This window comes from Nicotiana attenuata, chromosome 7 (assembly GCF_001879085.1).
Source record: "Nicotiana attenuata strain UT chromosome 7, NIATTr2, whole genome shotgun sequence".
Taxonomy (NCBI): domain Eukaryota; kingdom Viridiplantae; phylum Streptophyta; class Magnoliopsida; order Solanales; family Solanaceae; genus Nicotiana; species Nicotiana attenuata.
The window spans coordinates 54,552,528-54,567,508 of record NC_031995.1 but is presented as its reverse complement, the minus strand read 5'-3'; positions in this window follow the sequence as shown (position 1 = coordinate 54,567,508).

Here is a 14,981-nt window from a genome sequence, read left to right as displayed (position 1 = left end):
TTGTATATAAATGAGAAACTTTCAGAAACCACTATGTTTTAGTGATTATTAGCTAGTTATAGCTACCATTTACTATATTACTTCCTGTAGCTATGTTTTGAGATTTTTTAGAGTGTATTCGATGTATTTAAGCTATTGTATTCATGAATACAGTAGCATTTCTAGGCGTGAAACAGGGGATTACAGCTAGACAGATTTTTGTATTCGAGTGTATTCGACTGTATTCATGGCGTGAAACATGGGATTACAGCTGGCTAGATTATTGTATTCGACTGTATTTACGGCGTGAAACAGGAGATTACACTGTTTTTAAACGGAAAGTGAATCAATTAACATAATAGACTCCTAATATAACTCAACAAACTCAATTATAACACACAAAATTTGTAACAGTTATAAAAAAGATTCTCAACCGAAAAATACTCCCAAAACATAGCAATCTTCAGAGAAATTATATAATACATCTGAATACATAAATTATATTAATTAAAAAAAACATATGAATACATTCATGGAATATAGCGAGACATTGAATACAATGAAATATATAGAATACAGCGGGATACATTGAAATACAATAAAAAAAAAAGATAATTAATACACTGAAATACAGCGAGATACATTGAAATACATTAAAATATATTAACAGAAAATTCAAAGTTGCTCAGCCCCAACTCCATCGTCTTTGTTCTAGAACAACCTTAATGTTGTCTCATCGAGAGGGCAGCGATTTTGACTCGAAATAAGCCAATTCAAACACCCTTTTACAGTGGTTGAATTGTACTTCTTTTTTAGTAAAAGTTTTAATAGTGAAAAGAGGCGACGTTAAAAAGAGTAAAGCCGCCTCCTAGACCGAGTCAAATCCGATCTCACATCAGATATGTATTTGCTGTCAAAAACACCAAATTAATGAGTCATCAACTTTTGCAGTGAGTAAAGGTTCAAGTCTTTCGAAACTTGAGAAATTCGACAAGGCTTCTTGCTCTAATGTCTCCATTGATGCTCCATGCCAGAGAGTTGGAAAATGAGAATTAAGGGGGAGAATAGATATGGGGTACGGAATACGAGAAATTTGAGTGGAGAGAGAAAAATAATACAAAACTTATTTTATGGCTTAAGGGTAGGAGGTGACCATAATAGATATTTGGCTATAAAAAGTCAAAAGGTAGCTATGAAATATAATTTTTTAAAATGATATTTATTTAAAATAAATAAGATATCAACATTTGCTATAGGAGGTAACTAATCCTATATAAATTAAATGCAAATTACAGCTTTTGACCAGATTATGTACAAAAAATTTGGATTTAAGTTGTAGATAAATTGAGATTTTGACCGGATTTATATATATTTTGCAAAAAACTTTAGTTACTTTAATAAATAAATAAAATTAGATAAACCGGATGAATAAATTTAAAATTTCGTATATATACGAAAAAGTATCATTTTCTTGTCATAGTATTATAGCCATGTCCAACCCAATTCATTATTTTGTCAATATTGGGCACCGATCTTGTATTGTTCATACTCCAAATGTCCGGTCTTGGACTTGCGAGGAGAGGAGGTGCCAAATATCCCATATAAGGTGGTATGAGTCTTTGGTCTCCTTAATACGGTCTTGGTCAATTCTCACTTCATGAGCTAACTTTTGGTTTTAAGTTGGACCCAAGATTTATTTTCTTATCATATCTCAAGTTCAAATCTCAATGGACAAAAGAACACTAGGGATTTTCTTCTTACCTGTAAGTTTTGATGGCCAGAATCACCCAGTATTTATGCTGATAGAAAATTGAAATACCTAATAAAATAATCAAGGTAAGTGCAAGCTGATCCGAACACTATTATGATGTCGAAGAATTTTTTTCAATTAAATAACTTATGGAATTTCTTGAGTTTTTCAAGTTTTCATGGTATTAATTAATATATTAATGAGAATTCTTTTATGAAGGAAAGATTGTGCCACTAGTTTTAGTATTACTGTTGTCAAGAATTGTCTCAATCATATACGACGAGGATGGCTCATAACCCACTAACTAATGTTGTAGTGAGTTGTGACAGAATCTTTACAGCTATTACTATACTACCACATAATAGTGCATTCTTAAAAGAATTAAGTTTTAATAGCTCATTTGTAAAATATTTAGTACTTGATAAAAGTAATTTGACCAACTTCAACAAATTATTCACGTGTTAGCAAAATTTACAACAACAACAACAACAACAAACCCAGTTTGATCCCAGCAGGTGGGGTCTGGGGAAGGTAGTCAGTACGCAGACCTTACCCCTACCTAATACAGGTAGAGAGGCTGTTTCCAATAGACCCTCGGCTCAGGAAGGGCAAGAAGAAGAGGAAAGCAAATAATAGCAACAGGATAATGATGGGAGATAAAAGAAAAAGGGAGAGATAAAGGATAAGTGATACCAAATAATAGCAACAGAGAATACAATATCTGAGGCGAACAAAACCACATAACGTAATAAAAATCTAAGAATATGAAGGGATATGCAAAAAATACATATTATAGTTTTCTTTATGTCAACTAACGCACAAATAACTAAGTACATAGTATAATTCTTATGAGTCACAAAGTCTAATATGATGAGAAGTACTTTACAATATCACTAATTTTTTTATTAGCTTCAAAGATTATAAATAAATAACAAAAAAAAATCTTTAGAATACAAGAATTGTATTAGTTCAGTTCAGTTCAGTACTTCAATTATTATGTGAATAAAATAAGTATCCATAGTTTATGGAAACAGTGAGTATTATCGCCTCAAACATAGTTTGTGGAATTTGGAGAGAGCTGTCACATGGTCCCCCCTTAACCAACCTACAACTCAAGTAAAGGGAAGTTCCAACTATGTATTGTACACCTCTAAACATAGAATTTTGTTATTCATTGTATTATTTGTGTCTTACCCAAATCAATCTCAAATGACTAAGGAGAATCCTAAGGAAAGATTGGTAGGTTGGTAAAGGGTGATAATAGGCTAGATTTATGTAGTTTGGCGATTATTTATGCCGTAACTTAACTATGCTTTACTGTTCTAGAATAGTTAAATGACGATAAATTGGCTCTAATTGTGAGTTTCATGTTTTGCAGGAGCGAGTTACGCTTATGAGAACTTAGGACAGTGTTTGGAGCTAAATTAAAGCAAGGGAAGCCCCTCGGAGCTGAGTACGTGTGAAAGAAGAGAGAAAAGAAGAGCTAAAATGATGACCCAGCTTAGCGCGCCCATGGCGCGACCGCGCTAGTTCAGAACCTCAAGGCAGAATACTATGCTATATGCGCGGGCACGAGCGCGGCCGCACTAGTCCAGTTCGGAGCAAATAATTTCAGGGGTAAACTTGGAAGTTCGGGGGTAATTCTACTTAACCTATATGAGGTCCAGCTCGTCCAAGGAGACATTATCAAGGTTTTTACAATTGAGTTGAAGGCAAGAAGAGGCAAGAGGCAAGGAGGAAAATTCGACATTGAGTTCTACCTTTCTTCCTTTTGTATTTATCATTTATGATGAATTTTGATGCTATGATGAACACGTTTATGAGTAGCTAATTACTTTGTCTAGGGTTTTGATGGAACCTGTTGAAGGATGAACTTCGTGTTATGCTAATATAGTTTGCCCAGTTTAATCTCTATTTGTTCAACTACGTTCTTGTTGTAGTTAATTGATAGGATCCTCAATTAGTTGTGCCTATTTAGTATGTATTACTCGGGAGAGAGTGCATATTTAGGTAATTATTGAACAACACCACTCCCAAAGTATATGAGGGATCAATAACCGAGGGTTTAAAGGCGGGATTAGGGATAACGAAGCCTTGGGTGTGATTTGAAGTGAGCTGTAATAAAAGCCAGTTAGCGTAACTCGGGAGAGTGCGTCTAGTAAATTGTCGTAATTACTCGGGGGAGATTTACGGTAGTAAGAGTACTCATGATCGATAGAGATGATTATGCAAATATATATGACACATAACAGAAACGGATTCCATCAATAGGGGAAATCACAACCTTAGATCCTTCTCTTAATTGTTTACAACTCAATCATAGTTAGTTTTCAGTTTACTTAATTTCGTTCATTTATAGTTAGTAAAAATATCACCAATTGTTATTTAAAATATTTGGGAAGTTGATTACGAGGAATTTAGTGAGTCTAACAAGAGTAATTGGTAGGTTAATTCCCTGTGGATTCGACTCTGGGCTAAATACTCAGATTATATTTGCAACGACTGCTTGTCCTTTTTATAAGGCATAGTTGGGCGTGATCCAATTTTGGCGTCGTTGCCGGGGAATTAACGGTGTTATCAATTACAGTTGAAAGAAATACAAAAATTCTTATTGTAGTCAGTTTTCTTTATCTTCAATCTATACATTGAAATTTGAACATTTGTTGACTTGGTTGTACAGGTGCATGCCTAGAAACTCATCGAGAACTGGTGAAGTATTTGAAGCATTATCAGATCCCGAGAAAGTTTTCAACGCCTTGAATCGGGCCAACCGAAAAAACAAACAACAACAATCAACTGAACAACTCGAACCAGACATGGGGGGTAACGTGGTAGATCCGGCTGCGCAAGTAGTGGCACCTCTTGTGCTAGAGGCTCCTCTATATGACTGGGCGCAACCCACAGCTGAGAATTTGTCCATAGCGATATTAGTCCCGCAGATACAGGCCGGATATTTTCAAATCACAAACAACATGCTGCACTTGTTGCAAAACAAGGGACTATTTTCGGGGTCATACATTGAAGATCCTCAACAGCACTTGAAGAATTTCCTGTCGATCTGCAAAACTCAAAGGCAGCCCAACGTAACTCAGGAAGCAATAAAGTTGTTGTTGTTTCCATTCTCAGTGACAGGAGCTACCCAGACTTGGCTAAACTCACTCCCCATTAACTCCATCACTACTTGGGAGGAGTTAGTCAAGCAATTTGTGAATAAGTTTCATCCACCCAACAAGACTGCTCAGAAAATTGATGAAATTTTGAGCTTCAAACAGAAACTAATGGAAACACTGCAAGAAACATGGGAACGATTCAAAGAAATGTTGGTTATATGTCCGCACCATGGTATTCCAGAGCAGATATTGGGGCATCGATTTTACATGGGTTTGACAGATGGTGTGAAAGCTAATGTTGATGCTTCAGCTGGTGGAGCATTCTTGAGAAAAACATGGAGAGAAAGCCAGGTCTTGCTTGACAAGATGGCACAGAATTCGGGGTGGACAACCAGAAATGCACCTATCACTCCAGTAGTTCACTCAGTGCCCTTAGATCCATCCAACACTCTTGCTGAAAATATGGCCACATTAATGACACAGATGAGTATACTCACCAAAAAGGTGGAAGAGTCAGGGCAGAAGCAGCAGGTACACATTGTAGATACTACCAATGGGGGCTTATGCACATCTTGCATTAGTCAGCCAATTGGTAACCAATGGAATGCAGAAAGTGAGCATCATCATTACCCTGAGGACATGAATTATGTGTCTAACTATGGGGGCCAGAGACAGGGTGGTCAGAATTGGGGCCAACAGAATCAGCCATACACGCCAGTCCAGCCTATAGGTGTTAAAAGGGTGGGCCGGGCCGGGCCGGGTTGGGTTGCTATTTTTTGGACCCGTACGGGTTACGGTCCGGGCCGGTTACGGGTTGAGGCTTAACGGGTTTAACGGGTTCGGGTTCATCCGGGTAAAAATTGAACCGTAAGGGTTACGGGTTAAGGAGGCCGAGTCGGGCCGGGTTTAGTGTATTTTTTAATTTTTTTTGTATTTTGTATAACTATATTAATACTTTGTATTAATTTAAATAATACAAGGAAGATGGAAAAAATTTGCACTTATAAATTGCAAGTGCTACATTTATTTCAAAATTCAAAATTAAAGTTTGTATTTAAAAAGTAAATTAACAAAAAAATAGTAAAACTAAATTTTCATGCATAATAAATTAATAATACTTCAAATTAATCTAACAAACTAAAACATTAAGCATAAATACATCTAATAATTTTAGAATAACACAAATTGTCTTAAAATCTTAAATACAAATTTCCGGAGGACGCTCAAGACAATACTTTATATGTCTCCTTAAACTGCCTGTGCCAGACTCTGAACGAAGATTTAAGACTTGACCACAGTTCTTGCACTTTACTTTCTGACCTTCTTCATTTTCTTCTACCACCTCAAAGTGTTGCCAAACATATGAGCGCACTCTAGAAGTACGATGCATGATTTAACTTGAATTGAGATTTGAGAATTGAGAATTTGAGATTGAGACTTGAAGTCTTGAAAATTGGAGAATGAGAGAATGAGAGAAATTGAGATTGAGAAATGAGAGTTGAGTGAAGAAATGAAGAAGAGGGGGGGGAGGGTATTTATAGTTTTAGAGAAGGTTAATTTTGTAAATTAAAAAGGGTTAAAATTAAAAAAAAAGAGGTTATTTATGCAATTCTCCCTTTGGCCAACGGATCAATTCCAGGTCTAACCGTTGCCAACGGTCAGTGGGCCCCACATAATTCGAAAAACAAAAAAAATAAAAAAAATTATAGCCGTTGTATCGGGCCGGTTAAACCGGTAAGCGTTACTGTTCACGTGGATCGGGTTTGATCGGTCCGATTAACCGTTTAAAAAAACTAAACGGACCAACCCTCTCTACCCCCTCCTACCCAGCCCCACCCGGCCCCTTTGTATTGGGCCGGTCCGGTACTAGTTTTTTTCGGTCTGGGCCGGTCCAGTTACGAGTCAACCCGACCCGTTTAACACCCTTAGTCCAGCCACAGCACAACAATGGAAATATGGGAGGTATGCGACCTCACAATAATATGGCGCCTTACCAAAGGCCACCGGGATACAACAATCAAAATCAGCAGCAAGGTTACCATCCTCCTCAGCAGCAACATGGTGGGAGACATGAAGATGGGTTTGCTAGACTCGAGGCAATGATGCAGCAGGTTATTGGGTCAAATGCAAAAATGAGTGAAAGGGTAGATGCACATGAGTCAGCAATAAAGAATATTGAAGTGCAGATGGGCCAGATTTCGATATCTTTGAATAATCATCCTCATGGGACATTGCCTGCAGACACGCAGGTAAATCCAAAAGATCAGGGTACGAAGCAGCTGATGGAAGTGAGTCTATGAAATGGCAGAGACTTAGACTTGGAGCAAGAGATGGCTCGGGAAAGCAGACAGGCTGAGACACTTGTACCAGTGCCCATTGAGCTAGATGATTCAACGAAACTGATAGAGGTGACAGTACAGCCTGCCCAGGAAGACCCAACACATAGATTGAGGCTAAGAAAGAAGCTGAGGCAGCCCAGGAACCGGTAGTTCAGGTGGTATCTGACAAAGAGAAAACCCAAATCACTGGGAAGAAGAGACCTCCAGCACCATTCCCACAGAGGCTGGCCAAATACCAGAAAGAGGAACAATACAATAAATTTTTGGAGATGTTGAAACAAATCCAGGTAAATATTCCATTGATTGATATTTTGAAGGAGATGCCTAGTTATGCAAAAATGATGAAGGACTTGATGTCCCGAAAATTAGATTTCCAAGACTTGGCCATGGTGACTCTAACTCAGACCTGTAGTGCTGTGGTGACTAGACCAGTTGCTGAGAAGTTGTCTAACCCAGGGAGTGTCACAATTCCCTGCACCATTGGTAACTTTGCTTTTGCCGAGGCACTTTGTGATTTGGGGGCTAGTATAAATCTTATGCCCCTGGCGATCTATAAGAGGTTGGGGATGGAAGAGCTAGACCCACATCTATGTTGTTGCAGCTAGCTAACAGAACTGTGAAAAAACCTTCTGGTATCTTGGATGACGTGTTGATACAGGTAGGGAAATTTGTGTTCCCTGCAGACTTTGTGATTCTGGATTGCAAGGTGAATGAAGAAATTCCCATAATTTTGGGAAGGCCGTTCTTGGTCACATGGCGAGCTCTCATTGATTGTGAAACTAGGGAGCTCAAGATGAGATTGAACGATGAGGAGATAACATTCAATGTGCAGAAATCCACGAGGCGACCAAGTGAATTCACCAATTGTTCTCTTATTGATGTCGTGGATGTAATTGTGGAAGCGGATGATGAGACATTGACTATTTAGGATCCCCTTGCTGCATGTCTTGTAAATTTGGATGAGGTGAATGGGGAAGAATTGGCAGAATGGGTGCTGGCTTTAGAGGGCAGAGGGTTTTGGGATAGAACACTTGAATTCGAGCCCTTGCATTTAGAAAACAGAGAAACTCCTCTAGCCAAGCCATCCATAGAAGAACCACCAAAGCTGGAGTTGAAGCCACTGCCCACCCATCTCAGGTATGAGTTCCTAGGACCTAACTCCACATTACCAGTTATTATCTCATTTAGTTTGTTAGATGTGCAGGCACAACAGCTTTTGCAGTTGCTCAAGGAGTGCAAGACTGTCATTGGGTGGACCATGGCAAATATTAAGGGGACCAGCCCGGCATATTACATGCATAAAATTCTGCTGGAAGAGGGGCACAAACCTTCCAGGGAGCACCAAAGAAGGCTGAACCCCAACATGAAGGAAGTGGTGAAGAAAGAGGTGATTAAGTGGTTGGATGCGGGAATCATTTTCCCCATCTCTGATAGCAACTGGGTTAGCCCGGTGCAATGTGTTCCTAAGAAGGGTGGTATGACGGTGGTAAAAAATGATAACAATGAGCTGATCTCTACAAGAACCGTCACATGCTGGAGAATTTGTATGGACTACAGGAAATTAAATCTGGCCACCCGGAAAGACCACTTCCCACTTCCCTTCATTGATTAGATGCTTGACAGATTGGCAGGGAGGTCCCACTTCTGTTTTCTGGATGACTACTCAGGGTACAATCAAATCTCCATTGCACCAGAGGACAGAGAGAAGACCTCCTTCAGATGCCCATATGGAATTTATGCTTTTCGGAGGATGGCTTTTGGCCTATACAATGCACCCGCCACATTCCAAAGGTGCATGATGGCCATATTCACTGACATGGTCGAAGACATAATGGATCTGTTCATGGATGATTTCTCAATGGTGGGAAACTCATTCGACGAGTGACTTATAAATCTGACCCCGAGTGTTGAAAAGATGTATTGAGACTAACCCGGTACTTAATTGGGAAAAGTGCCATTTCATGGTACAAGAGGGCATAGTCTTGGGACACCGGGTATCAAGAAAGGGAATTGAGGTGGATCGAGCTAAAGTTGGCGTGATAGCAAAGCTGCCACCCTCCAGTTCAGTCAAGGCAATCAGTAGCTTCCTCGGGCATGCCGATTTCTACCGGAGATTCGTAAAAGACTTCTCAAAAATTGCCAACCCTCTCTGTAAGTTGTTAAAAAAAAATCACCCTTTCTTGTTTTCTGATGATTGCAGGGTAGCATTCGAGGAGTTGAAAAAGAGGCTAGTCACAACACCCATCATTGGTGCCCCCGACTGGGAGCAACCATTCGAACTCATGTGTGACGCTAGTGACTATGCAGTGGGGGCAGTGCTGGGACAGTGGAAAGACAATCTAATGCACCCAATTTACTATGCCAGTAGAACGTTAAGTGGAGCTCAGCTGAACTACACCGTGATTGAAAAAGGAGATGCTGGCGGTGGTGTTTGCATTCGACAAGTTCAGATCATACCTGATCGTCTCTAAGGTAATTGTATATACTGATTATGCAGATCTCAGGTACTTGATTGAGAAGAAGGAGTCCAAACCGCGCCTGATTCGTTGGGTGTTGTTACTACAAGAGTTCGACTTGGAGATTTGTGGCTGTAAGGGCACAGAAAACCAAGTCGCTGATCATCTATCGCGACTTGAAGGAGCTGAAAAAGCAGTTGAGGTAGAGGATATTCTGGAAACCTTTCCAGACGAGCAGCTACTCGCCACAAGCATTGAGGAAGTGCCATGGTATGCAGACTTTGCAAATTACCTGGCAAGCGGTATAGTTCCCTATGACCTTTCCTCTGTGCAAAAGAAAAAGTTTTATCGTTACTGCCGTATGTATTACTAGGATGAACCTTATCTGTTTATAATATGTGTTGATAATATGATCCGAAGGTGTGTCCCCGAGATAGAACAATCTTTTGTTTTGTAGGCATGTCGCGCATCGGCATATGGCGGGCATTTTGGAGGAGTCAAGACGGCAGCAAAAGTGCTAGAAGTCGGGTTCTACTGGCCAGCAGTGTTTAAGGATGCACATCAATGGGTGAAGGGCTGTAATGAATGTCAGCGAACCGGGAACATTTCCCGTCGCCATGTGATGCCCATGAACCCAATTCAAGAGGTTGAAGTGTTCGATGTATGGGGGATAGATTTCATGGGCCCCTGTGTCAGCTCCTTTGGCAATAAGTATATACTTGTTGCTGTGGATTATGTGTCCAAATGGGTGGAAGCTGCAGCACTCCCCACCAATGATGCAAGAGTGGTGGTGGGGTTTTTGAAGAAGAATATATTCACCCGTTTCGGGACCCCGAGAGCTATTATCAATGACGGAGGCACTCACTTCTGCAATCGAGCCTACGAGAAATTGCCAGTAAAGTACGGTGTGCACCACAAGGTGGCAACCCTATATCATCCTCAGACTAGTGGACCGGTCGAAGTGTCAAATAGAGAGATAAAGAGTGTACTGACCAAGATTGTGAGCGCCACAAGAACTGATTGGGCGCAAAAGCTAGATGATGCACTCTGGGCCTACAGAACTGCTTTTAAAACACCAATTGGTAAGTCGCCATATAAGTTGGTGTTCGAGAAGGCCTGCCACTTGCCTGTAGAACTAGAACATTGAATTTGGTGGGCAATGAAACAGCTGAATCTGGACATTGAGGCTGCGGGAACCACTAGAGTCACAGAATTGCATGAGCTAGACGAGTTCCGGTATCTTGCTTTCGAGAGCACGAGGTTATATAAGAAGAGAATGAAGAGGTTGCACGACAAGAACATTGTTGAGAGACATTTCAATCCCGGAGACATGGTGTTTCTTTATAACTCAAGATTACGGCTATTTCCGGGTAAACGCAGGTCACGATGGTCTGGACCATTTCGGGTGGTCGAAGTGCTTCCTTCAGGTGCCATAGAAATTGCCTCAAAGAAAGACTCTCATATATTTAGAGTCAATGGGCAGTGATTGAAACCATATGTGGGCATGGATGAACCCAAGGAAGTGTCAGTGATCCATCTGGCTGAACCTCAGAGGTCGAGCGAGCCTTAAATGCGCTTATCTACGTCGTACCGCGATGTTAAATCAGGTGCCGCATGGGAGGCAACCCATTGATTTGTTTTAACTGTCGTGCCACGACATTAACTAAGGCGCTGGTTGGGAGGCAACTCAATGCGTAGTGACTTTAGTATAGTTAGTAGTTGTTAATTTTGATTTTTGTAAGTACTAACCAATGCAGGTGAGCTTGGGCAGGTGATAAGTCCATCGGACGCGAAAAGAACAGGTGAAAAAGTGGAAATTTTTTTAGCCCAGGAGCGCGCCCGCGCTATCAATCGCGCTACAGGCCGCACATATGGGAAAACATTCTTCCTCAGCATCTCGCCCAGTAGCGCGCCCGCGCTATGACCGTGCTAGTGACCGCGCTAGATGCGCGATCGCGCTAGGGACCGCGCATATGGCCAAGTACACTGTATGTACTAGAGCGCTAGTCCCGCCTGTTTAACTTAACATTTGCTTTATTTTTTTATTTTTTATGTTGTGTGTTAATTGTATTAAGGGTTTATTCCCCTCCCCCCCCCCCATTCTAACTATCCCCCTCTTCTTCACTCCCAAAATTCCCCAACGCAGAAACCCCCCCAACCCTAACTCCCCTCTTCTTCAAACTCCCTTCTTCTCCAGATTTCCCTCTTCTCCAAATTCCCATCCCAAATTCCCCAAGGCTCAAGTCACGCCCTCCCCTACTCTTCTTTACTTCTCACCATCTTCTCTCACTACGGGTAAGGTTTCTTTTTTCCATTTTTTTGTTCGTAATTTGTTTTAGAGATTTTCGTTTAATTTTTTTTATTATGTAGTAGTTTTGTTCTTCTCTTTTCCTAGTAGTAATTGATAACTAGGAATTATGATGCATTTTACACTCCTTCTTACTTGAGTTTTGATTAGAAAGGTGTACACAATAGTCCCAAAGGCTCACATGTTGTACTTGATTGCAGGGTTTGGTCAACAAGGTGACAAATCATCAAAACCAGCTCAAAAAAGAGTGAAACATGCACAAGTACCAAGAACAAGTCCAAGCTCAGTATAACAAGACCAATGCGGCCGCACTAAATTCTGTGCGGTCCGCAAAGAGGAGGTTCAGAGAGTGCTCATTTCAGGAAGCCAAGCAATGCGGCTGCAGAACATTTCATGCGGACCACATTGACTTCATTGCGGCCGCACTCGATTTTATGCGGTCCGCAAAGCTCAAGTTTAGAGAGTTGCCAAGTTGGAGGAATACTGCCAATGCGGTCCGCGGTCCATTTTGTGCGGACCGCAACAGAAGCCACCACGGCAGCGGTGCATTTTGTGCGGCCCGCGGTGGCCAAGTTCAGAGAGCAGAAATTTCAGCCAAGAGCCTTAGTGCGGCCGCACTCGATTTTGTGCGGTCCGCACTTGCCCCGCAGGGGTATTTTTGTCCAGAATTTTCAGCCTAGTATAAATAGTTTCTTTTCCCATTTTTAGGTCATCAGATATATTTTTAAGCTGAGCTGCGCTCGTGAACAGTGTTCTTTTACCATTTTGAGTAATTTTACAATAGTTTTATCATTGAATCTTCAAGTTTTAGTTAGTAATTAATTATTATGGGTTTTTCTTCATCTATTTCTTTGTTTTCCTCTATTATCATGAATAGCTAGACCCATTATCTAGGGTTGTGGCTCAACCCTAGTGTGGGTAATTGATGGGTCTTGTGTTTTAAGGCTTGAATTTCTTTGGGTGTTTGATATTTGGACTAATTTATGGTTTTAATGCTGAATTAGTGGTTGCAAACACTAGTTTATGCCTAGTTGAGTTGGGCTCTTCTTGAGAAAGAGAGCCTAAGTCTATAAAAATTAGTCCAACAAGGAATTGGGGAGTACCCAAGAGATTGATAGCCCCAATTAAAGGGTTAAACCGATAGATCGTAATGCCCGACTTGAACCTCAATTGCTTGCACAAGTGATCATACCCAATTGATCTTGAGAAAGTCAATTAGGGCAAAATCACTCGAACTACCGAGAGGTATAGAGTGAGTAGAATCGTGCAATGGATATATCGTAATCCCCAAATATGACAACCTAGCCTTAGACGCGAGAATCTGTCAAGTATCCTGATAATAGGCTATATAGATGTTATTTACACTCCAATTGTGCCATGCTTTATTGTTGTTTTAAAGACTAAGTGATAACAAAATACTCTAATGGGTGTTCTTTTGCTTTGCAGGGACTAATCCAAGTTAGGACGAGCCTATAGAGTGTTTTGGAGTCAAAAAGGTGGATAAAAAGCCAATCAAGAAGACCCCAAGTGAAAATAAGCAAGAAAGAGGCAAAGAGGACTGGGCTTGAAGCCACCGCGACCGCGGTCGACTGCGGCTAGACCGCGGTGGGCTAAGGAAGCGAGGTAGAATGTTTCTATTTCACCGCGGTCATGCCGCGTTTTGCCGCGTTTTGCCGCGGTGGATTGTGTAACTGCCCAGATTTTTGGGACTAAAGTGTAAATCGGGGAAAACATATCACAACCCTTTATAAAATCAACAAACTCGCCCAAGCAAGGTTTAAGATTGTTTTTAGATTGATTTAGAGGCTAGAACAAGTGTGAGAAGAGCAACCAATCATTACAGTTTTTCTATCTTCTCTTTATTATTTCAATTGCACATTATGAATACTTTTGTAGTTTTATCTTGCTTTGCTATGAGTAGCTAAACATTTAATCTAGGGTTAATGAAACCAATTATTGGATGAAGTTTTACTCAATTTTGTTATAATCGAGCCGGGTTTATTATATGATTGTTTAACTATGTTTCGTATGGTGATTAATTGAATGGGTCCTTGATTAATCGTGTCTAATTGCCTTGTGTTGCTTGAGAAAGAATACTAGGTTAGACTGTTGTTGAACAACACCACTTTTGGGTAATTGAAGAGATTCATTACTTGAACTTAAAAGTGGGGTTAGAGATAACGAAACTTTGGTGGGATAATTCTGAGCTGCATAAATTATCAGCTAGAGTAGTTCGAGAGAATGCTCTAGTAAATTATTGTAGTTGATCGAGAGATAATTGCAATAACCCATAGCTCATATCCTCATAGAGTAATACGGCGAGATTATAGCAAAAGAGTTAAGACCTAAACTAGCATTGGGGAAATCAATACCCTAGACCTTTTTACCATTGAATTATCTTTTATTTAGCATATTGTTAGTTTAATATCATTTTGAATTAGTTCAGAAAAACTCAATATTTATTGATAAAAATCTTACATCTAGAAATTGTTTGAGGTGATAATAATATCACTGAGAGTTGTAATAGATAGGTTAGTTCCCTGAGGATTCGACTTCGGACTTAAAAACCAGATTATATTTGCAACGATCGCTTTGTCTTTTATAAGGCATAGTTGGGCGTGATCAAATTTTGGCGCCGTTGCCAGGGAATTAACGGTGTTATTTATTACAACTTAGAAGTAGTGCTAGAATTATTAGCTTAGATCAAATTTCTACGGTGTTAAATAATTTTGCATTGAAAGTCTCACGTTTGAACTCTTGTGTGATTCAGGTGTATGCCTAAAAATTCTTCGAGGACTGGTGAACTGCTTGAAGGACTCTCAAACCCCGAGAAAACATTCAGGGCATTAAACTGTGCCAACAAGAAGAACAAACAATTACAACAAACACACCAACTTGAAATTGAAATGGGAGATAACGTCAACGGAAACATCAGGGATGACCCAAACGTCAGAGTGGTGGCAACTCTTGTGCCACAAGCTGCACTTTATGATTGGGCACAACCAACAGCTGACAACCTGGCCACCGCCATTGCTGTGC